Source organism: Kogia breviceps, chromosome 14 (genome assembly GCF_026419965.1).
Source record: "Kogia breviceps isolate mKogBre1 chromosome 14, mKogBre1 haplotype 1, whole genome shotgun sequence".
Lineage (NCBI taxonomy): Eukaryota > Metazoa > Chordata > Mammalia > Artiodactyla > Physeteridae > Kogia > Kogia breviceps.
In genome coordinates, this window is record NC_081323.1 from 60,573,427 (window position 1) to 60,597,239 (window position 23,813).

Below are 23,813 nucleotides of genomic sequence, written 5' to 3' on the forward strand. Positions count from 1 at the left end.
CTTAATTAGATGGATGTGTTCAAAAAAAGGGAAGCAACTAGAAAGTTTCTCTGGAAAAAAGATATAGGGGATGGATTGGAAATCTGCATGGTGAAGTCTGCTCCCCTTATTACCCGGCTTAGATATTCAGTTGCTGCAGCCTCAGTGCATGCCCACTTTGTACTGAGCTTGCATTCTGATTCTGGTCCCACAGGTGCAAGCAAGAGATTACTCCAAGCTTACAGGAGGCGTGTTAGTTTTATAAAGTTTCCTCTACTCAGCCCCATGCAAGACCTGGGGCCATGGAAAAACTTCTTGGCCACTCAAGTATCCAGAGAGGGGAGGTGTTTCTACCGCTTCATGAAGACCCTAGACGGCCCTCACTTGGGGATGGTAAGAGAGTCGCCTTCCTATGTGTCTGGATTAAATCATCTTGAACGATCCTTTCCAACTCGTGAGAGTCATAGCTTCTTCCTCTGTCCAGAAGCAGAGGAAACCAGTGTCTTGATAACTTGATGAGTAGGCAATGAATGAATGAATGAATGAATGAATTCCTCCTTTGCTTCCCCTATGAATTCTGCAGAGTTTCTCTACTCAAACTGTGAGGCATCAGAATCAGCTGAGAGCATGTTGGAAACGTCCAATCTGAAGCCCCATTCGAGACCAGGCACATGAAAGTTTGAGAAACACGGCTGTAGGAACTGCTTCTACATCACCTGCAGTCCTTAATTGCTTATTTGATTGCATATCTTCATCCAGGAGAAGGGCCAGGACCATGTCTATTCACTAGGAGTATCTCTATCTCCTATGTGGGAGTTGTATACAGGAGGCATTCAGTAACTATTAGATGGATGGATGGATGGATGGGTGAGTGGGTGGATGGAGAAAACAAGTTTCGCTGCCTTCAGGGAGGCTACCTATTCTAGTGGAAGAACATCGGGGTCAGAAGAAAAGGGAAGGTCACTGAGCAGTTTGGTTCCCATCACATTTCTTGAGCTTACTCACTCCCCCTAAAACGTCACCATATAGGTATCAATATCATTATTTTATACCTGTGCAAGTGGTGAAGCTACAATTTGAACCTGGAACGATACTTTTTCTTTCCCGCTGCACTGCCACTCGGTGTCTGTGTGACCTTGGGTATCTGGGGCAGAGGCTTTGGCCTCTCCCCCCCGCACCCCCCCACTCACTTTTCCCGGCAACAGCTTCTGTCTGCAAGGAGCCTGCAGCTGTGCCTGAGGGCTTCCCCCCCCCCCCCTTAGGAGCATGCTTGTCCTGTGTGCAATGCGTCAGGACTGGGGGGAGACAACACCATCAGAAGCAGCCCTCAACCAATAGGAACAGGAGTTAGTGCATAAACGTCCCTTGGGTGGGATATCTCTGGGGGAATGTTCTACAACATCTCCTAGAGTCTCGCTTGGGATGGAGCCCCAGCTGCCCACAGTGGAGACCTACTCAAAACACATCCTTTATTGGGTTCCTTTCCTTCCCTGTCTCATTTCCTTCTGGTGCTTCCTGGGATCACCTCACAAATACATTGTTTGCATTCAAATCCCTATCTTAGGGTCCCCTTCTCAGACCCCAAATCTAAGACAGGTTCTGTTAACTAAAAACCACTGCAGCCATTGTATTCTGATTGCCTGACATTGTGATAAGCACCTTGAGTGCATTATCTCATTAGTCTTCACAACATCCCTGGGAGGTAAGTTCTGCTCCAATAGCCAGATGAAGAAATTGAGGCTCAGAAGGGGAAGTGATATGCTAAAGGTCCCCAGGCTGGTCACTGGCAGAGACAAGGTTTGGATCCATTTCTGTTTTTTGTCAAATCTCATGGTCTTTAAGTACTTGCTTCCCAAAAGGATTTGGATTATCCCCTGAGATCATGGATGTGAAGATTCTTTGCTAAAACTGGAATTTCAGTTTTCATCACTGTGTTTCTACAATGGGCTGACTTTGTCAAAAGATTTCTTTCCATGGGGGTTAGGACAAGTCAACAAGGGCAAGGGTGTGAGGGGATAGTTGGAGAGTGCTAATGTAAGGAGTCCAGGGACCAGAGGACAATGGGAAAACATCAGGTCTAGGGATAAGGGAGATCTTATCAGTAGAGTAAGATGAGGCTGAATAGATTCAAGGACGAGCTTTTGGAAAAAGCAGGGATGATCTGGGTCCCTCTTGCTGACAGTCTATGTCTGGTGCTGGGGTGTTGGAGAATAACCAAGGAATGTGATAGACAAGTTTGAAACTAGGAAGAGAGGGATTATATGTGGTCCATAGAAGTCAAAGTTGAGCACCTGGCAGCCACATAAATAAATTCTAGATGGTAGAATGGCAAAACAGCTTTTATCTTACATGCCAACTCTCACCGACTGATAGTGGCTTCCTGGAGCCCTGTGTAGAGGGCAGTTCCGAGGCTGTTTTCCACCCCAGAGTGAAAGAGAGTCAGGATTGATTAGTGATGTCTGCCTGGGGCACAGGAGTGGAGAGTGTGGGTACCAAGGCCACATGGAGGAACAGACTGAATTCCAGTATGAGTCGGAAGAATTCTTTCCGTTAGGATTGAAGCAACATTTACATTTCAAGTAAGCTTTCACTTTTGAAAAGGATGATTTTTCCTTGAGAGTTTATCTTTCATTTGAACATATGTGGCTAAACCGAGGCCATATGCAAAATTACAGCTTTATTATAACTCCCTAGAGGAAAAGACAAGAAAAATCAGCACACGATTTACTGAGTAGAACCCACATAGAAGAGAGAGTGTGTTGAATGGCTTTCTCCTCCTCCTCCCCTTCTCTTCCTCCTCCCCCTCCCGTCCCCTTCACCCTCCCTCCCTCCTTTCCTTCCTCCTTCCCTCCCTTCCTCCTCCTCCTCCTTCTTTTTCTCCTCCTTTTGGGTCATGGTGGCCTCTGTGTTGGGTGGGTTTTGATGATGCTGAGTCTTATCACAGTCCTTTCCAAGTCTGTGATCTCCACCTCTAGGAACTCTGGCTTCTGGGTCTTATCTAAGTGGTAGTGACAAGTTCTGATTGTGGGAGTTTTGTTTTCTTATTGCATTTAGGAAAGGAAGGCAGGAAGCCCCCACACAGGTCATGGTGAGCGGGTGCCTCTGTCTGTGAGGAATGCTGAACACAGAGTATAAATAATGCAGCCACATCTGCCCTGGAGTTTGGAGCTCATGTACTTTGCTGCATCACGTAACTTAACTGACGCTCCGTGCAGACCTGTGTGGTGGGGAGATTCAGACTCACACTTTTAGTTTAACCCATAATTGGTACACTTGCTTTCAAAATGCCCTTGGCGGGCTTCCCTGGTGGCGCAGTGGTTGAGAGTCCGCCTGCCGATGCAGGGGACACGGGTTCGTGCCCCGGTCCGGGAAGATCCCACATACCGCGGAGCGGCTGTGCCCGTGAGCCATGGCCACTGGGGCTGTGCGTCCGGAGCCTGTGCTCCGCAACGGGAGAGGCCACGGCAGTGAGAGGCGCACGTACCGCAAAAACAAAACAAAACAAAAAAACAAAATGCCCTTGGCAATGGCCTTTATCTCACGAGATGTTTTGAAATTCTCCTCAAATTTTCATAGGAAATTCTAACATTTAGGTGAAGTCACATGGAATGAACTTGTTATGAATTCACATCGGGACAAATTCTGTTTGTATTTAATTAATACTTGTCAGGTTAAATGGTTTAACAGAGTACTCCACACTCAGATTCTATTATAGGAAGTGGCTTTTCTAAAATGAGCCCGGCGTTCAGCAGATTGATGGGGTGAGGTATGGTATTATCTTTCCGGTGCAAAAGGGTGGTTTGAAAACACCGTTAGATGGAACATTGCTGTAGAAAAAGGACGGACTGGACTGTAGATTAAAGTAACACAGTCAAATTTCCTGAATTTGATAAGTGTATGGTGGTTACAGAGGTTAATGTCCTTGTTTTTAGGAAGTACACACTACAGTATTAAGGGATAAAGTTACATGATATATTTAATCTATTCTCAGATGGTTCAGAAAAAGTGTATGTGTGTGTGTGTAGAGAATGAGAATGCTAAATCATGTGGAGAAATAGTAAAAATTGATGAATCTGTATAAGGAGTGTATGAGAAACAGTATTATTCTTGCAACTTCTCTGTAAGTTCAAACCTATTTCAAAATAAAAAATGAAAAAACTAAAAAAAAAAAAAAGAAAAAGGATGGAAAGTCAATTCCTTTGGGTTGGTAGTGGATGCCTGGAACTTAACAGAGAAGATTGAGGTCGAGGTGAGGATCAGTGAAATGGAATGTCAAGATTGATTAGAAATGTCTGCCATGGGCAAAGGAGGAAACAGTGCACATGCATATGTGTCATCCCTTCTCCAAGAGGAAGTTGTTTAGAAAAGCAGGGTGGGAGGAACAGACACCAACTGTCCTGGAAGTAAAAAAGAATTGGACAAGGTCCACCCTGACCGCCTATTACTGGAGGAAAAGTTTTGATTTAGACATTGTCAGGTTCCAGAAAAAGCTAGTCCCTATCCTCCACTGTTGCCTAAGAGAATGAGCCAACTGCATTGTTTAAGACCTAATGCAAATGAGTTTTTCAGGCAGAGGAGGGACAAGAGAAAGAAGAGCAAATTCTTTCTTTTGGCACCCAGCAATGATGAGCAGAAGTATAGAAGAAATGGCTTTGTGGGAACACATCAAGCATGGCTCTGTGATTTTCATGGAGTTTCCATGTCTTCTAGAACTGTGAAGTGGAAAGTGTTCATTGAAGTTTGGATATGGATTCAAACACTGATCCCATCACATATTACCTAAGTAACTTTGGACAGGTCATTTGAACATGCCGAGTCTAATTTTCTTCATATGTAAATTAAGACTAAAAGTACAAAATCTACCTAACTTACGAGGTTTTGCCAAGAGTGGAATATTAATACCTCCCGTGTGGAATCAGCACATGTGGATGTGACTAGTACAGTGTCAGGCACGTAGTATATGTCTGATAATTTGAATTCAAAAAGGAACAATCCATTTAGGGTCAGACTACCCTGGCTTTTGCTCCTATCCTTAAGGTTTTGGAACCCTTCTTCTCAGAGGTCATGCCTTCCAGAATGTCTCTAGAAAACAGAAAGACAGCTCCAGATCCTAGTGGCCTTGGTCACTTTATCACCCTGTGAATTTCAAGAGGCTCTGAAGGAAAAAGTTGTGTGGTGGTTTGAGTTGATCCCAAAGGTGATGATTTGGCCAGACTGCCTAGATCATTGAATCCCCTTCTTTATGCATGTCCTGGATGTTGAGTTTAGCTTCTTGATTTTTCTGCAGTTGGGAGAGAGAGACAGAGACTGCCCACCCCACCCCAAGTCTTTATGAAGCTCCAAGGTAAGGACCACTGCCTGATACTTTCTCACTGTCTTGTTCTTTCTGGAACCAAATTCTGCATTGTCATTTTTGATGTTCTGGAGTCATGAAACCCTTATAGGAGAATGAGGTTTCCATCATTGCCATAAATGGCCTCAGGGTGGAAGGACCTGGGGGTCTTGGTAAGGTAGTACTTATCCCAGTGGCTCCTCTAGAAGAAGGAAAGTCTGTGCAGATGTCTGGACCTACAACCCTCTCTGCCTTCAGGTGATTCACAAATTGCTAACAGTTAATAGATGGAGAAATCAAGGGTTCTTGCTTGTATTTTCACCACCTTCCATTCTGGTTGAATACAGTTGAGCTTCTATGTTAGTAATACATCCAAACAGTAGATTTTTCTGCTAATACTGTGCCCAAGACCAACTCATCATCACTCCATCCTAGGCTCTAGCTGTGCAGACACCTGGTCTACCAGGGTCCTTCCTCACTTTGGAATTTAAGCACAGTAATTATTACTATTTTTTCCCCAGTCTGGCTATTCAGAAAGGACCAAGGCTGGCATCTAGCTTCTGCCTCCTGCTTCTCCCTTTGCAAGCTGAAGAGGTCTGGAAATCTGTGCCCAGAGTCATGCATCCGCTGGGCTTTGGGATTGGGTGTTTTCAAACCTCTTGCCCACAGAGAAGAAAGACCATATGCTCTCTGGGCCTCTTTGAGAGCACTGAGATGGGGGGCACAAGAGACATCTCCCCACAGGCAATCAAGGGAGAAGCTAAAGCTGATTTTTCTGTTTTCTGAAAGCAGCCTTTTCTTTCCTTCCCCCTCTGGGGAAATTAGCTTGCTGGCTCAGAAAGAGGGAAAATAAACAAGTCTAACCTGAAATATGCATTAGAGTTTAGCTATTTTTGGAGGTTTCCAAGATTGAAAATGGCTGAAGGCTGACCGTTCCCATCTGCCCTGAATTAACTTTCAGAGGTTTTGCGGGGAGAGCGAGGGGCCCATGGACCATCAGAACAGTTGAGCTGAGATTGGCAGTGATCTGTGGATCTGGGTGAAGGAACTGTGGCTATAGCAAGTCCATTCCTCTTAGCGACTGGCTCAGAGAGGACGTAGAGAAGGAAGTTGTGGGATGAGCAGGGATTACCTCTGCTGTAGACCCACTGCCTGTGACCCCCCCACCCCGCCACAAACTCATATGTTGAAGCCCTAATGTGATAGTATTGGGAGGTGGGGCCTTTGGAAGGTGATTAGGTCATGAGGGTAGAGGCTCCATGATTGAGTTAGTGTCTTGATAAGAAGAGGAAGAGAGTTAGTTCTCTCTCTCTCCACCACGTGAGGATACAATGAAAAAACAGCCAGTGCAAACCAGGAAGAATCACTCACGAGAGACCAGATCTGCTGGAGCCTTGATCTCAGACTTCCCAGCCTCCAGAACAGTAAGCAATATATGCTTGTTGTTTCAGCCACCCTGTCTATAGTATTGGGTTACAGCAGCCCAAATGGATTAAGACACCCTCTGAGCTCTCTCTGCATCCAGAGCCTCTAGTAAGATGCCTCGCACATAGTAGGCGCTCAATAAATGTTTGCTGAGTAAATGGGGGTGAAGGTGAGGAGAACAAGTGTTGAACCCTTGTTGAGGGTTGCCTCTGTGCTTTATGTGCTATCTCCCTTTAAGACCCATTTTACAGATGGGAAACTAGAGGGGAGAGCACACATTATCAGTACCCATCACTTTCCCTGTCACCTACTCTGTTCCTGTGCCCACCTTGGCACCTGTAGCTCTCTGCCTGGGGCCTGTCTCTCAGCCCCCCATGTGAGGCACCAGTGTCGAGGAGGTAAAGTCCCAGGGAGAATGATGGATGGGGATTGGAGGCTAAACACTCCAGCGTCTTCTCATGTCAGGTGGGGCAACTCAGAGGTGTCTCCTACATCATTGCTCAGTGTGGCTGGCCAGGTGTGGACCCCAGGTGCCCACAGCAATGACCCGCTTCTTAATGCACTTTTCCTGGGCTCTCCTCCTTCCTGCCTCACACCCTGGACCACCCCCCAGATGCATTAGTCACTCTGAAGGTCTTATCTCAGGCCCGGGGGACTCCAGCCTGACTCAGAGTAGCTACGTGAGCCGACCCAGGGCAGGGGACAGAGAGACGAGGAGCGGGAGTGGGGACCCCATCTGCCTCTCTTCCCCTTTCCCGCCCCTGCTGCCTTTCCTAGGAATTCTCCCTGTGGGGAAGCCGGGGAGAAGCTGGAGCGCCTCTCAGAGTACACACAGGTGGCCTTCTGACAAACTCACTCAGGAGCGGGGGGCAGTGTAGTTGGAAGTGACCTTGACAGTGCCTCCAGAGACGAGGGTCTGAGCCTTGATCTGCCTCCCAGAACAGTGTGACTCAGGCAAGCCCCTCTCCCCTCTGGGCCTCATGTCCCCATCTTTCAAAGGAGGTGACTGGAAACAGCCCACATATCGATTGACAGATGAATGGATAGACAGACGCGGTCCATCCGTACAATGCGATATCATTCAACCATTGAAAGGAATAAAGTACTGATGCATGTGACAGCATGGGTGAACCTTGAAAACAAGATGCTATATAAAGAAGCCGGACACAAAAGGGCACAGGTTGTGTCATTCCATTTCTATGAAGTGTCCAGAATAAGTAAATCCGCAGAGACGGAACATAGATTAGTGATTCCAGGGGTTGGGGGAAGAGGGTAATGGGGGTGCCTGCTTAATGGATCTGGGCTTCTTTTTGGGGTGATGAAAAATGTCTTGGAACTATTTACATAGAGGTGTTGCTTGCAAAACACTGTGAATGTACTAAAAGCCATTGTTCCCTTTCAAATGGTTCGTTATTTTATGTTAGATAAATTTTCCCTCAAAAAAAAATAAAAAAGGACAATCCAGTGGTCCTCATTCCCTGGTGTCATATTCGGGTCACCTGGGAGCTTTAGAAATATGGATGCCAGGCGCACCCCCAGGGATGCTGATTCCATTAGTAATTTGTAGAATTGCTCTGGAGATTCTAACCTGCTGCAAGGTTCCGAATCACTGAACAACCTGTAAGGTTCCTGCCAACTCTATGCTTCCCTGTTAAGTGTGAATTTAAGTTAATTCATCCCTTCTTTGGTATTTTTAATCTTCTTTGTGGAACAAAACCCTTAAATCTTTTTTTTTGGGTGGGGGGTAAAGCTATTACAGGCATGGGCTTGTAGGAGAGGTAATTTTTGGAGTGGGGGTGATGGTAAAGGGAGAAGGAGAGTTTCTAGGTGCCTTTGAAATTACCTCTCCCCCCAGCACACTCGATCCAGCCTCTTTTAGCTACAGGAAAGCATCTTTTCCACCGGCACACTTATTCTCAGCATATTTAATACCTAAAACCACACATACGACATTAATCATTTAAAGGTATCGAGACTTAAATGGGTTCAATTCCATTCAAACACTTAAACTGAGGACCTACTGTGTGCCAGGCATTGTGCTAGGTGACGGTGGAGATGAGAGAGGAACCAGGATGAATCAGTACTCCCACCATCCAACTGTGGAAGACAGAAGCATCGTAAAAGAGAACAATAACATTCCTGACAGTGGATAACCTGGATTGACAACCTACTGTGTGCAAGGCCCTTTATATGGACCATCACATTCTAAGATGGTTAAGTCATCTGCTCCACGTGTGATGGTAATTTTATGTGTCAACCTGACTGGGCTAAGGGATGCTCAGATAGCTGGTAACGTGTTATTTCTGGGCGTGTCTGTGAGGGTGTTTCTGGAAGGGGTTAGCATTTGAATCAGTAGACTGTAGAAAGAAGATCACCCTCACCAGTGTGGGCGGGTATCATCCAATCTGTTGAGGACCTGAATAGAACAAAAATGCGGAGGAAGGGCGAATCTGCTCTCTCTGCTTGAGCTGGGACGTCCATCTTTTCCTGTCCTCGGACATCAGTGAGCCTCATTCTCTGGCCTTTGGACTCGGACTGGGACTTATACAACTGTCTTCTCTGGTTCTCAGGTTTTTGGGTTTGGACTTGAACTACACCACCAGCTTTCCTGGGGCTCCAGCTTGCAAATGGCAGGTCATGGGACTTCTCAGGCTCCATAATCCCATGAGCCAATTCCTTATAATAAACTTCCATTTGTATATTTCTCTCTGTATCTTACCAGTTCTGTTTCTCTGGAGAGCCCTGACTGATAAACCAGGTTACACGGCAGGGAAGTGGTTGTCACAGAATATTAGCTCCTGACCACTGTGTTGTCCCTCTTGTGTTTCCAGGGCTGACTCTAACCCTGCTGCTCGGAGACTTAAGTGGCATCAGGAGAACAGAGAGGAGGGGGTGATTCATTTTATAGGAGGCGGAGCTGCCCAGTAATTGTAGTCACCTAGAGCTTTGTTGTCCAACACGATGGTCACGGGCCACATGTGGCTGCATGACTTTAAATTAATTAAAATTAAATTAAACAAAAATTCAGTCTTTAAGTCACACCAGCCACATTTCAAGTGGTCAACAGCCAAACACAAATTTATTATCTTATGGTTTGGGGGTGGGGGGATCAGAAGTCTGAAAAGGCTCTCTGTGGGCCAAAATCAAGGTTTTTAGTGGGGATGCATTTCTTTCTGGAGGCTCTAGGGGAGAATCTGTTGTCTTGTTTTCCACCTTCTAGAGGCTGCCTGCATCCCTTGGCTCATGGCCCCTCCTCCATCTTCAAAGCCGGCAATGGGCAGCTGAGTCTTTTTCAATGACGTAACTCTGACCTCCTCTCTTGCCTCCTCTTCCACATTCAAGGATCTTTGTGGTTACATTGGACCCATCTTGATAACCTAGGATAAGACCCCCCCCCCCCGGCAAGATCAGCTAATTAGCAACCTTAATTTCACCTGCTATTTTAATTCCCCTTTGTCATGTAACATGACATATTCACCAGTTCTGGGAATTAGGGTGTGGACATCTTTGGGAGATCATTATTCTGTCTACCACCCCATCTAGTGTATTAGAAGAAAGCACAGCAAAAGACATATAGGGACTTCCCTGGTGGCGCAGTGGTTAAGACTCTGAGCTCCCAGTGCAGGGGGCCCGGGCTCAATCACCGGTCAGGGAACTAGAGCCCATGTGCCTGCTGCAACTAAGAGTTCTCATGCCACAACTAAGGAGCTGGTGAGCCGCAACTAAGGAGCACACATGCTGTAACTAAGGAGCCCTCCTGCTGCAACTAAGACCCAGTGCAACAAAAAGAAAGAAAAAAAAGACATAAAATTCATGTGTGTGGAGGATGAGTAGCTGGTGAGAGGTGACGCCTTGTGATTCGAAAAGCAGTATAAAGGGGGCTTCCCTGGTGGCGCAGTGGTTAAGAATCCGCCTGTCAATGCAAGGGACACGGGTTCGAGCCCTGGCCTGGGAAGATCCCACATGCTGCGGAGCAACTAAGCCCATGCGCCACAACTACTGAGCCTGAGCTCTAGAGCCCACAAGCCACAACTACTGAGCCCACATGCCACAACTACTGAAACCCGCGTGCCTAGAGCCCATGCTCCACAACAAGAGAAGCTACCTCAATGAGAAGCCCGCACACAGCAACGAAGACCCAACATATCCAAAAATAAATAAATAAATAAATAAATAAATTTATTTAAAAAAAAGAGAGAAGCAGTATAAAGTTTTCTGGATTTCTGAAGTCAAACTGCCTGGCTTTGAGTCTTGCATTGTGACCTCGGACAAACATCTCTGAGCCTCAGTTTCCTCACCTGTGAGTGGAAATAATGACAGACCCCCCCCTCCCCAAAATCTCTTGGTGAGAATTAGAAGAGATAATCCATGTAAAGGCTTGGCAGATAGTAAACCCTGAAATGTCAGGTACCATTTGGAAGCTAAAAATGCCTTCACATTACAGTGTGAATGTGTTCTAGCTTTGAAAATAGCTCCAAATTCCATTTATGTTAAGAACTACATTCTGTTCTCTATCTCTGTGATGGCCCCTGGGAATTGGGTGGTCATCAGTGCCGTGAGGAAGGGAGTTCTGCCTGTTCCGAAGGCCATGGCAGGGGGCTGGGTGATCCAGAGAGCCTCCCTCAGCCATCTGCTAATAGACTTGGGGACCTGAAGTTCAAAAGCATGTTATGCTTCTACAAATCTAATAGAAATACTTCCTTCATCTCGAGTGCAATTAAATTAGCTACTGCTGACGTATTTCAGGAAATTCCTAGAATTCCCAAGTTATAAAGGAATCTATTGGAACCATTCTAATGATGCTTGCTTATTCTTTATGGTAGTTGGCTAAAATAGTCATCCCTCTTTAAATGACCCAGAGATGGCAATTGAACTACATTTTTTTTTTTGGCTGCTCCGCACAGCTTGTGGGATCTTAGTGCCCTGGGAAAGAACCCAGGGCCCTGGCAGTGTAAGCGTGGCATCCTAACAACTGGACTGCCAGAGAATTCCCTGCACGACCTTTTAAATAAATTTCTTTAAAAAAGGAATAGGTAACACATGCACGTGTTATATAAAAGGGTATGCTGCCTTAGCAATGCAGTTCCCCTCTCCAGAGTCAACTATTGGTATTGGGTTTCTTGTGTGTGCTTCCAGATATATTCTGTGCACTTATATCCTATACATTATGCTCTATCTGTTGCTCCCCCTCCATCCCCTACACCAGCTTACTATATTCACCGTTCTGTACCTGCCCCACCCTCCTGGTCAGTTTTAACAATGTATCTTAGAGACTGTTCTATATTGCTACAAAAGCAGTATTCCATTTTAAGCATGTACTACAATCTATCTTACTGATAATTTATTTATAGTTTTTAGGTTATGCTCACTATTGCAAGCAATATTGCAAATAATCTTTGTATTTACAGAATTTCACACAAGTCCAAATATGATAACTTTTTCTAGTGGAATTGCTGGGTCACATAGTATGTGCATTTTTAACTTAAAAAGTTTGCGCCACTGTTGGTGGGAATGTAAATTGGTTCAGCCACAATAGAAAATAGTATGGAGGTTCCTCAAAACATTAAAAATAGAACTACCAGATGACTCAGCAATCCCACCTCTGGGTACATATCCAGAGGAAATGAAGTCATTATTTTGAAGAGACATCTGAACATCCACGTTCAGTGCAGCATTATTTACAATAGCCAAGATATGGAAAAAACCTAAGTGTCCATTGGTGGATAAATGGATAAAGAAAATGTGATACACACACACACACACACACACACACACACACACACACACACACACACACACACACACTGGAATGTTACTCAGCTATGAAGAGAAGGAAATTCACCCATTTGTGACAACATGGGTGGACCTTGAGGGCATCATACTAAGTGAAATAAATCAGATTGACAAAGCCAAATACTGTAGGATTTCACTTATATGTGGAATCTAAAAAAGAAAAAAGCCACATGATGCATAGAAACAGAGAGTAGAATGGTGATTGTCAGAGGTTGGAGGGTGGGGAAATGGGGAGAGGTTGGTCAAAGGGTACAAACTTCTAGTTATGAGATTAACAAGTTCTGGGGATGTAATGTACAGCATGGTGAACTATTCATATTTTCTTTTCAAATGAAGGATCCTTGGTCCATTTTTCTACTGAGTTGTGCATCTTTTTCTTATTGATTTCTAGAATTTCTTTATATTTAGGAAACGGCCTTTTCCTTTGGTTCACACAACTGTTTTCCCCAGTTTGTTGTATCTTTTTCAACTTTGTGCTTTTTAAAGGCAGAAATTGCTTATTGTATTTGTTCAAATATACCTCTTTAAATATGTGGAGTCTGAATTTTAAGTCATCCTTAATGTTTTCTGGTCATCAAGAGTTTATAAAAAGATCGCCCACGTTTTCTTTTAGTATTTTAAAGGTTCTATTATTTTGCGTTTAAATCTTGGCTCCATCTGGAATTTGTTTTAGCTCAAAGGTGTGAAATAAGAATTCGACTTTATATCTCTCCAGATGGTTTTCCAGTTGTTACCATTTATGGAGTAATCTTTCTCCCACTTATATGAATGTGATGCCATTATATATGAACATCATGTATGTACTGGGGTCTATTTCTGGATCTTTTCTTCTGTAACTCTCTATCCCTTGAGGTATCTTATTCAGTCTTTGGCGATCTCCAGTGCTTTTTGTCCCAAGTCCTCTAAAACACAAAAGGACATTCCTGCTCTTTTGACTGCATTCTAGACTTTTGTGATGGCTTCTCCTTGGGAGTAAACTCATGCTTGAGATGCTGACTAATTAGAAAGCAGGGCATAAGGATCAGGAAACTCCTCCCCATCATTAGCCGCAGTCATACTCTTTCAGGATTCAGAGGCTTTAAATTGCTGCATTGGAAAGATGAAATGAAAGATGAGTTGATCTTCCTTCTTGTGGAGGACCAATTGATGATAATAACAATAAAATAGATGATTATAAGCTACCATCCTGGTGGTGCTGAGCAGTTGAAATATGTTAGTTCATTGATTCTTCCAACAACTGATAAATTAGCATATTTATCCCCATATTACATGAGAAGGATGTGAAGGGAAGTGAAACTTATGAGACAATACGAAATAGAGGAGGGGTTTAGACCCAGGTGTAACTGATTCCAAGGCTAGGACTCTTATCCATTCTGTAATGCAGGATCTCTGGCACAATGTAGCCAATGAAACACAGTTTGTTCACTTATTCTCTCCTTTGTTAATTTGCTCCATAATCACTTTGGAGTGCTTGGTCACTATAAATAGGAGTCAGAAAATCGTATGTCTCCAGGGGCAAGCAGGTGTAAGTGAAGTTGCCCAGATGGGGGACGATAGGGAGTGGTAAAGACTGTGGCAAATGAGAGAGCACCTGTCACATCTAAAGTTGGCACTGTCCCTCAGCCCAGAGCATCGTTGCCATGGGAGAAGGTGAGTTTAGTGTTGCCCAATCTTCAGATTCCCAAAAGGAACCAGAAATCCAGATTTTTAGGTGAAACATCCTGATTTTTAGATGTCATCAAATTAGAAACATCAGTGTATGTTCTTTAAAACTCAATACTTAGTTCTCAAAGATTTCTTGTAGAGAGGGCATTAAACAGAGATATTGATTCAAGCAAATTTGATTCAGCAGTGGAAGGGAAAGAATTACTGATACATGTACAAAATGTGAATGAATCTCAGCAACTCTGTGTTTAGAAGAAGGCAGACATAAAAGAGCACATTACCATATGTCCATTTATTTGAAATTCTAGAACAAGCAAAATTAACCTACAGTGAGGGCAGGGATTGACTGGGAAGGGAGTGAGTACCCTTTCAGGCATGGTAATAATATTCTATATCTTCATAGGGTTTGGATTATACTGATACTTGCATTTGTTCAAACCTAGTGAATGTACACTTGAAAAAGTGTATATTTCACTGTATGTAAATTGTATACAAAAATCTATTAACAAATATTGAACTCTAGTTAATGACAATGATCCCAAAGTATTTCGGAGGAAGTGTATGGATGTCTGCAATTTATTTTGAGATGAACTAAGAATAAGATGGATTAAAGGATGAATGGAGGGATGGATGAAAAGGTATGTAAGTGATACATCAAGCTTAGTAAAATGTTAATGAATCAGTGTTGCTGTGCATTTGAAAATTTTCATAATAAAATGTTGGGAAAAATTAGCAAAAATAAAAACCAATAAGAAACTATGTGTGAGCTTAACATACACACACACATAACCCTGCAGGCTAGATCGGGCTCATGGGCACCAATTTCAAGACTCTTACTCTGTCCTATCACCCCATTACATGGTGTTGTCTCAGCAAGTTGATTATAAGGGGATCATTCCTTCAGTCAAGCTCTTTGTTCTGCTATCCACCTTGCACAGGGCTTGATAGATCTGGCACGATTCAGTGAGTGAAGGTATGAGAACATGCATCATCACCTGATGACATCATTAACATTTCTCCAACATGGCCTGCCGGAGATAAAAGTGAGCCTGGCCTCCTTCTCGTCAATCAAGGGGAAAGAAGAAAACTGTTTTGGCGACACAGCCCCTTAGTTCTCTCTGCTATCCATCTTGCTACATCCGCACTCTCTCTACATGATATTTAAATTCAGAGGGGACAAATATTAGCCCAGCACGGTTCTTTCATTAGCGAACAGGGTTTCAGAAGTGTGTTTGCAGTCTGCCTCTCTGTTCCCAGTGTTGGCTGAGCAGAAAGCAATCTTCACTCGTCAGCAGCATTTCAGAGCGAGGGTCTGTGTCTGTTTTGAATACCCACTGTGTGTCCTTGGCTGTGGTTGGGATAATAGAAAATATGACCAAGGAGTGTCAGAGTCTTGGAGGCATTGCCAGAACTATAGGTAGAAGGGGACAGGAGAGATTAATTTCTCCTCTAAACACATTCTCTAAAAGCTGTACCTTTTCAATAATTTAAAAAGGCAACTTGTCATCATAACAATAGTTAAGACTATGATGCATACAATTAGACAAGGCAAGTGTCAGTCTTGTAAATATGTGATTGATGCACCAGAGGTCAAACCTGCAGACATTTCTAGATTGTAGTCAAAACATAGCACCTTTTTATGGGCTTTTCCCTTATGCCAGTTGAATTATTCACTGGAATATTCAGTCCTTCTCCCTGAAGGAGAATGATGCTTCCCTTCCTCAATGATGTCATACTTTTGACTTGCTTTGGCCAATGAAATGGGAGCAGAAGTGACATGAGTCACTTCCAAGCAGAAGATTTAAGAGCCATGTTCTCTTTTCCCTCTGCCAAAGCCATGTCTCAGATTGTGGCTGCTCCGGCAGCCTAGGTCCCAGAGAGAAGAGATGTGGAGCATAGCTCTCTGCTGGCCATGGTGGATAGAGAGGATGAATGAGGTACAAATATTTGTTATTGTCAAGGCTTTGGGCTATTGGGGTCATTTGTTACTGCAGCATCACCTAGCCTATCCTAACTGATGCACTACTCCCCAGCCAGCAAAGGAGGTTCCTGCCCAGGTGCCACAGATAGGATCCTCTTGACATTATGACTTCTCCATAAAACTTCTGTGTAGTTTTGAAATAACAAGGACTACACAGTAGAAACTATCTTGGGTAAAGATAAAGATAAGATAATTTAGGTGCAATTATTTGAGGCGAGAGTGGTTGCTAAGGGAAGAGACCACGTGGGCTAGTGGAGATGAGTATAACTGTTAGGGATGACGGAACACAAGGCAGTGGTCTAGGGTTCAACAGACTGGGCTTGAGTCCTGGGTCTACTCTTCATTAGCTGTGTGGCTTTGGACAAAGCCCTTGGTGTCTCTGATCCTCTGTACCTACTAGATGGGGTTTTTGTGAACTAAGTCATATGGAAGAACTGGGTCAATTGTAAGGTGTACCATCAGGGTTCTTGTTGCTTTTTCCCTCTTCTTTATCCTCTTCCTCCTACTCTCCTAATTGGCCTGAATAATAATATAGAGGAAGGCTAGGAGATTGTAAGTGTAGCATGAATAAGACAGAGTGGGCCTGGAGATAGAGAGGGCTCCAGCCTACTCTGTGGAGAGATCTTGTGCTCAGAGTTTCTGGCAAACTCATTTGGATCACAGCTTTGCCATTCATTAGCTGTCTTATCCTTTTGGGGAGCGTGGGTGGGCCAGAGGGAAGTTGGGTGAAGACAGATCGCTCCTCAAAAAATTTGTTTTTTAAATGAATAAAATAATCAGAATTACACAGGGAACCAATTTTATTGCTGGCAAGACATTAAAAAAAATACAAACTGGGATAGAATAACACACATACTTCTTTGTTAGTGCATTAAATAACTGTATCTATTGTATATATATTGTGTATCTACTCGCAGATTTAATTACTGTCAATATTTCAGACTTGTGCTGAGCATAAATAATATTTTGCAATGTTTACAACAATTGTGATGGGAAAAATATCTGTGGTTTCCTTTGGTGACACAGTCACAATAAGGTAAATACTATCGTGCTTGGTTGCCTACATTCAGTTGAAGGAGATAAAAAACTTTCAGCTAGAGGTTATTGAAAATCATTTTCTAATTTGTTCCCATTCAAGTTCACAGACTCCCTAAATTTTACCCAGGACACTTGAGGGTCTGTGGACCCCAGGTTAAGACTCCTGCATTAGCTGCATTTTCTTAAGGGAGTTACATCCTTTCCTGAGCCTCAATATCCTCACTCGCAAAATGGGTACCTTGCCCTTGATATTATTTCTAAGCATGGGATTTGGTTATCCTCAGGTGAGCAGACATTGTGGGTCTCTGATTCCCTGAATAATGGATTTCAAGGGATAGCACCAGGATAAGGAATGAGCACAGCCAGCTGTCTCTCCTCTGGCCCTAAGTCCCATGAATTGACAAGAGAGAGGGAGAAGGAGAGGGAAACAGAGGATATAAATGAAAATATATACAAAGCAACAGACTGGAAAAGAAGAAAGAGTGGCACCAACAAACCAGAATTCTTGAGAAATTCTCGACAATCATAACCAGATCACGTATTTGGAGAAACAGCCATTGAAAATCACAACCTAAAACATATTTAAAAGCATATCTAATTTTAAGGAGCACTTACCTTGTGCCAATCTTTGTACTTGCATTATTTATTTTAATCTTCATAATAACCCTTTGGGAACCTTAGATTCTGTTCTTATCTCATTTTATGGATGGAGAAACTGAGGCTCAGTGAGTTCAGGTACTTTGCCCGAGATCACACTACCAGAGTGACAAGCCAAGATGTCTGGCTATGTGGCTTCACACATAGCCCACGATCTTGTCTACTGCACTCTCCGGGCTTTTAATTCATGGGCAGGAAGAGGCTTTTTTTTTTAAAGTCCTGCTAGAATCTGCAAACTTAAGAACTAGGATGAAAATTGTTCTGGCACCACTTCTGGATTTAGGAAGAGCTTAAGCTGCACCATTCCATTTTACGGGCAGTGTGAACCTCATTAACCTCCTTCCAGGTTAGCAATGCAGGCAGGAGCTGTCTAGCCTGGGGGCTGTCAGGGGAACCCACACTTACCCTTTCAAGAATATCTGCACTTGAGCACAATTAATGCACTCTTTCTCTTCATCTCTTCTCTGAACACCATTTACCCTAAAAATACTCTTTGACATTATGCACAAACATTGAAGAGACATTTATTTGGCCCTGACTTTTGTACGGTTCCTACTAAAAGAGATTCAGTGACACACAAATGGAGCTGAATTATTTATAGGCTTGAAGGGAGATCAAAGTTGCTTTTATTCCTATTGAAAGTGTATTAGAAGGCCAAAGAGCACCAAATTAATTATGACATCTCACAGAGGGAGTCCAGCTAGACTCAAGGGTGCTTATTAAATGCTGGGGTGCTCTCCAAGGCTGGGTCTTTGGAAAGGCCCATAAATCTGGGCTGTTGTTCCTTGCAAATGCCTTGTCAGGGAGTGGAAGTCTCTACCCTTCTTGACAAGAGCTGCCAGTCTGAGAGTAGAGATGTAAGGAGTGTCTGGGAGCTTAAGACACCCATGAGGTTGGTCATTTTTGAACTTATTTAATAAGTCAACTGATGTTGATTGAGCACCTACTTGAGGCTGGGCACCAGAGACAAAGAGAAAAGTTCATTGACTTATTTGTCCAATGATTCAACAGATATTTAGTGTCTTCTCTTGAGAGGTACTGTTTTAGGCACTTGGATGTATGTAACAGGACTGACAAGGTCCTTCACTTATGATTAAGAGACTGTTCCTGTCCTCAGGGAACTCAGCATAATGAGTTCTTTAATGATCATCATCGTCTTGTCATCATTTATTGAATGCTTACTATTTTCCAGGCTGTATCCTAAGTGCTTTACATGTATTAATTCAACTAATCTTCATCAGTACTGAATGAGATAGGGATTATTAAAATCACCCCCTTTTCATAGTTTAGAATAAAATTACAGAGTTTAAGTAACTCACTCAAAGAGTCAGACCTTGGAAGCTGTGGGGCTGGAATTCAAACCCAGGCATTCAGTCTACCATAGAATCTGTTATCACAGGGTGTATATAAGAGCTATAAGACTCAGAGGCACAAGGAAATCAGGGAAGGGGTGTCTGAACTGAGTCTTCAAAGATGAGTTGGAGATTCCAGAAACATTCAAATAGGGGCCAGGAAGGACAAGTTACATAATCTCTCTGCACTTCATTTCCTCATTTTATGCCATCAGGTTCTTAAGAGAAATAAATGAGAAATCATAAATGTAATATCTTCCTTTGAGGTGCTTGAAGCCATCATATGTGCCTTCAAGGTGCCAGGCGTCATATAAAGATGGTACTTTTCTACGTGAGCTGTAATGTGAAAAGCTACAATGGGAAAACGGCCACTCAATTCATTCTTTTCAATTGTTTATTTCTCTTGTATGTGCAGGATGAGGTAGAAATTTGCCCCAGAGCCAGATTCTTGAGGCTTCTGTCCATTCAGGGAGGACCATAAACACAGCTGGACCTGTGCGTCCGTCACCTTTGTTCAACGTATGCTTTTGAGCTCACCAGCTGGGTTTATCATTCTGGGCTAATTCCCTCTGACACCCAAGTTTGGGCTTTATTCCATTTGGCTTTTCTGGTACATATCAGAATGGTAGGGATTTCCCTCTGTAGAAGTGTACTTACTGCCTTTCCAATTGGTTTAATTTACAAACAATAGCTTCATGGCGAGAGAAGTGAGCCAGCCCCCAGGGAGAGTTTGCATGGGTGAGTTCCATGTTTGCATTGATTTTAAGCATCAGTTTATAGCATATGGTGGAGACACTGATGGCTGGGGCTCCATTTCCTGGGAAAGCAGCAACACAAAGAGACCAGAGCTTATGTCTTCTCTCCCAAAGTTGGAAGAGAACCCATGTTGTTTGTGTGAGTGTGGAGTACCTGCTGGGATGAAATGCCATCATGTCATCTTTCCTGGCACCCAGAGATAAGTTCCTGGTCTTGTTAGGCCTGAACGGTCTCCGAGGGATCCCAGCTCACCCAAGAACCGCCAAGAGTCGAGAGTCGTTGCAACACGCAAGAGGTTTATTAGGAGCCGGTGCACCGGGGTTCCTTGGTCCTCACGCAGGAGGCCGAAGAGGAACCCCCCCCAAGCGGAATCACATACATTTTGTAGCTTTCATTTTTCATTATGCAAAGTGTGGATATATCAAGGGTTTTTTTCTGATTGGTTTGTTTGTTCCGGACCGGAGTGGGGACTTGGCTCTAGTTCCTTGATTGGTTAGCTGTCGGATGCCTACTTTACATTTTCGTGTTTTTGTGGTGGGGGGTTGAGTCACATGAGTTATGGTTGGCTGGGGCGACCTTTAAACTCTTTGGCTTAATCATTCTTATCCCCCGCCGTAGTTGTTTGCTCGCGGTTAGGGCATGTCTCAGACATGTCCTGTTTTCCAGGCCTTTGTTGTTTGCTCGGAACGGTTTCTGCCCAGGGGGGTAGGGGTGTAAGTATAGTTAAGGTCCTACAGTCTCTGGGGTTGTAGGCAAAAGGGATTCATCCAGGCAGGAGCTCCTTTCTGGCTGGGAGTGTGAGAATCATGTGCATTTTGTATGATTTCTTTCAGCATAAGTACCAGGAAGTAAAATCTTTGTGGGAGAAGGTGTCTTTTGGGAGGAAGAGGTTATTTTAGTGCTTCTAGCTCCAATGGATCCAGGGCACCAGAAACTCTATACCCAGTACGATGAATAATGCCAATAATAGGTTTCTGTAAATATTGTTGCCTGTGTCTCTTATGGTTATTTCTCATCTGCTTTTCCCAAAGGTTTGGCAACAAAACCCCCAATGCTTTTCAAAATAGCTGGGACACCCTAGTAGGTACTTTAGCCAAGTTCCAGTGAGAAGCAGAATTATCAAGGAATAGAGTGTATGTATATGGGGGCCGTGGCAGTCCTAAAATACCATAAGGGTAACAGACACCAAGCTGTGGGCAAGAAGCATTTTGTTGCTCTTTCCTGGGACACCAATGCTCAGCATAGTTTCTGGTACATAGTAGGTATTGAAAAAAATATGTTTTTGAACGAATGATTACGATCATGCATTAGAACAAAGCAATAGGATAATAATAACTTTAGTGAATTAGTATTATTGAATTCTCAGACTATGCTAGGAATTGTGCAAAATGCTTAGTCATCAGCAGCCTATGGATTATTATTAACCCTATTTTGCAAATATTGAAACAGAGGCTCAGAGATTTTACAGGACAGGCCCAAGCTCTCAGAGGTAGTAAGTGGGCTGGGTTTCCAACCTTGGCTTGTCTGATTCTAGAGTTTTGCTCTTTACAGGCAGGAGGCTACTATATAGAGCAGATAAACCAGAAAACAGTGTGGAGATAACAAGAATGCAGCTGATAATCAAGGTAGCACCACCAGGGACTTCCCTGGTGGTCCAGTGGTAAAGAATCTGCCTTCTAATTCAGGGCACGCGGGTTTGATCCCTGCTCAGGGAACTAAGATCCCACATGCCACGGGGCAACTAAGTCCGTGTGCCATAACTACTGAGCTTGCGCGTCTCAATGAGAGAGCCCGTGTGCTGCAAACTACAGAGCCCACGCGCCCTGGAGCCTGCGTACCACAACTAGAGAGAAGCAACGAAGAAACCGCATGCCACAACGAAAGATCCTGTGGGCTGCAACTAAGACCTGAAACAGCCAAAAAAAAAATAAGGAAAATAAATAAATAATAAATAAATAAATATTTTTTTTAAAAGGTAGGACCACATAAGTTTTGGGGAAAGTAAAAATACAAAAGAAATGGTATCTTATTCAAATAGTACTGGACATGTGGTTATTTGGTAGAAAAAAAATTCAGAGCTCCATTCTGTCACATATAAAATAAATTGTGGATGGATTAAAGAGCCACATGCAAACTAAAAACTCGTATGAAATCTCTTATATGTGACTGGGAAGGTGAGAAGGAACTACAGAAAAATGTATAAAGGATTATGAGAGGTTTTTTTTCTTACTTTATTATATTTTAAAATACTTCTACAATAAGCATGTACTATTTTAAAACTAGAAAAGACACGGTAAATACATCTTTTTTTCTCCTTTTTTCTTTTCTTTTTGTCCTTCTCTTTCTCTTTTTTGGGAAGAGGTCAGATGGGTTCCCTGACGCTCTAGGGAGGCAGAAATGGGGGTCTAGGCCTGGGGATTTGTCAAGAGACAGAAGCGGAAGGAAGGATTGGAGGGTAGGTGACATGTCACTGTGCTGGGTGCTTTCTGGTTTTCCTTTCTTATTATCTTCCCAACCACACAGCTACATAACTGTTGTCCTCCCTGTTTATTTTTAACAGTGAAGGACACAGAGGCTGAAAGAGGGGGACACCTTTACAATGAACAGCAGAGTGACACCTGAGCCCAGGTGTGTGAGGCAGCCCCGCCCAAGTTCCTGGTCCTGCCTGCACCTGCACACTGTCCTCCAGCTGGGCCCCCTCCCTCACCAGTGCTACCCCTCTCAGGGACTTTACATTTCTCAGCTTTGGCTCTTGAGAATGGCGGTGAAGTCCTTCTCACCCAGACATACGGTGCTGCTCCTTGGCATTTTTTGGTCTGCCCCTGTGGACTTCTCAGAGACTGTTAAAATGCAGAAAGTCCTACTCTGCTCCTGGAGCTTTGGGCCCTCTTGGATTTGATCAGATGCTTTCACCATAATGTTTACACCTCAGCTAAAAAAGAAAAGAAAACTGCCATCCTCCTAATATACATACTTGGCCTAGGTTTGCCCAGGCAGGGACAATTGCATCTAGAAGTTGTTGTCACAGAGTTGGACCTGAATGGGACAGTGGGGGGACCGGAGGATGAAGTGTCTGGCTGGCTGGGTGTGGGTTGGAGGGGAGGAAAACCCTTGCAGCTGCTCTGGGGAGTATCCATTTATTGCATGTGTGTCCTGGATGGTGCATTCAGAAGAAATCAACATTTCAAAAGACCAGGAAGTGGGGAATTGGATAGTGAACCAGACCCAGTGCCCCTCCCCCGCCCCCCAGAGCTCAAGGTCTAGTAGGAACCCGCCACTGCCCACAGGCCCTCTGCCACTGCCCACAGGCCCTCTTGGCATAGGAGGTAGTACTGGAGGGGAGCATGGGGTGAGGGGAGGCACTTAACCCAGAGGAGATGGGGACAAAGACCTCTCCTGACCACGTTCTAGCCAGGCTACTCTGAGCCTTCTTCCCCATTAGGCCTCAACCTTGGCCTTGAACTTGAACAAACTTGGCCTTGGACTTGAACAAGCACCACCATAGCTTTTTAACAGCTCATGGCTGCATCCCTGGGATGCAGTTTTCCTAAAAGTGCTGCCTGAGAAAAACTTAAGGATGCCCACAGAATTTACTGTTTGTTTCAGCCAACACCTGAACGTAGGGCCCCTGCCTCTGTGGGAGGGTTGGAGCCTCACTTCCAGCAGCGCCAGTCAGCAAACCCGAATGGGTTTTATGTGGACCAACCCTCCCTCCCACTTTTTGTGAATTTTCATGTCCCTGTCTCTGCACAAGCCCCCTCCATTCCTCCCACCCACCCCCTCATTCTCCCTTTAGAAATCCACTTACCTCTGCACAAATGGGGACGGAGCTCTG

General features: G+C 44.0%; 1 long non-coding RNA gene across 1 annotated transcript in view; it reads left to right on the top strand.

Moving 5' to 3' along the window:
* Positions 1–206: 206 nt before the first annotated feature.
* The window catches only part of LOC131741594 (uncharacterized), a 167,537-nt gene continuing 143,930 nt past the window's right edge, over positions 207–23,813 (top strand). Inside the window, exons 1-2 of the long non-coding RNA XR_010836484.1 lie at positions 207–372; positions 5,267–5,323. This is a non-coding gene — a long non-coding RNA (uncharacterized lncRNA). The remainder of the gene's footprint in view (positions 373–5,266; positions 5,324–23,813) is intronic.